The sequence below is a fragment of the Pteropus vampyrus genome, unplaced genomic scaffold, assembly GCF_000151845.1.
Source record: "Pteropus vampyrus isolate Shadow unplaced genomic scaffold, Pvam_2.0 Scaffold8, whole genome shotgun sequence".
Classification (NCBI taxonomy): Eukaryota; Metazoa; Chordata; class Mammalia; order Chiroptera; family Pteropodidae; genus Pteropus; species Pteropus vampyrus.
This window is the reverse complement of record NW_011888789.1, coordinates 12,666,548-12,667,712: the sequence shown is the minus strand read 5'-3', so window position 1 is coordinate 12,667,712 and position 1,165 is coordinate 12,666,548.

The window sequence follows — 1,165 nt, the reverse complement described above, 5'->3', positions numbered from 1 at the left end:
ACTGAAAATCTTAATAATTTCACTGCTTCATGTTAGAAATTGCCAATATTCCACCTGTTACCAATGACAGAATACTCACTACCATCTGAATGATGAGTAATCTAACTCCAGAATCCCATTCTTAGAATTGGCTTCCTAAAACTAGCCCATTTCTGGTACCAACTGTCTTAGATGAATTCACAAGAAGCTGAGATTGAAATGAGAATTATTTTGCAAGTGCTTAATGAAGAAATGCTCTCAGAAGAAACCTGTGGGAGAGTGAGGGAAGCAGAATTGGCAAGCAGTAGAAGTTAAACATGGATAGTTTCAAGCGAAGTCTAGATTCAGCTTGATCTTACAGGGAGCTCTGGAGAGGAAGTGTACCACAGAGCCTATCCTGCCTTGAGGCATGAAAACTGAATCCTCAAACTTTTTAGTCATTGGTCCCTGAAACTCTGGATGAGGTAGATCTCATATCCCAAGGCAATCTTTCAAGGAAAACTGTAGTGGGCCATTAGTAGCTGCACCCACAGCAGCAAGATGATGGGGGGAAATGAACCAAGTCAATAGATCAGGGTAAAACACCAGCAGTATCAACTATAGAAAAATAATTTAAGGGATAAATAAACCCCCTTTATAATGGAAAGACAAAGGCAAGACAAGATCATGACAGCATAAACTTTAAATCATCAAATACCTTCTAAAATCAGATAAAGCAACTAGAACATTTTTTTAAAATCCGTATCTAGAATCTTCATCAAATTATCTTCACAAACCAAAGATTTGTGAAGGAGTAGGGGGCAGAGGAATATAAATCAAAGACAACAGGAAAACCTACAGAATATCTGTAAAACATCATCAGCTGTTTAGGGAAGGAAAAATAAAGGGGAGTTCTGATATTTCTAAGAATACTAGGACACAGAAATTATCAATATTTTCAAAAAGAGTAAAGCCCAAACTTAATGGAAAGCCTCAGTAAGCACAATTACCTATAAAATTGTGACAAAATTCAAGAAGAATTCAAGATGGCAGAGTAGATAAATGCTGTGTTTGCCTCCTCCCATGATAACATTAAAATTACAACTAAATTATAGAACAATCAATCTGGAAAACCATCCAAAGACTAGCTGAACAGAAGTCCTATAACTAAAGATATAAAGAAGCAGCCACATTGAGACTGGTAGAA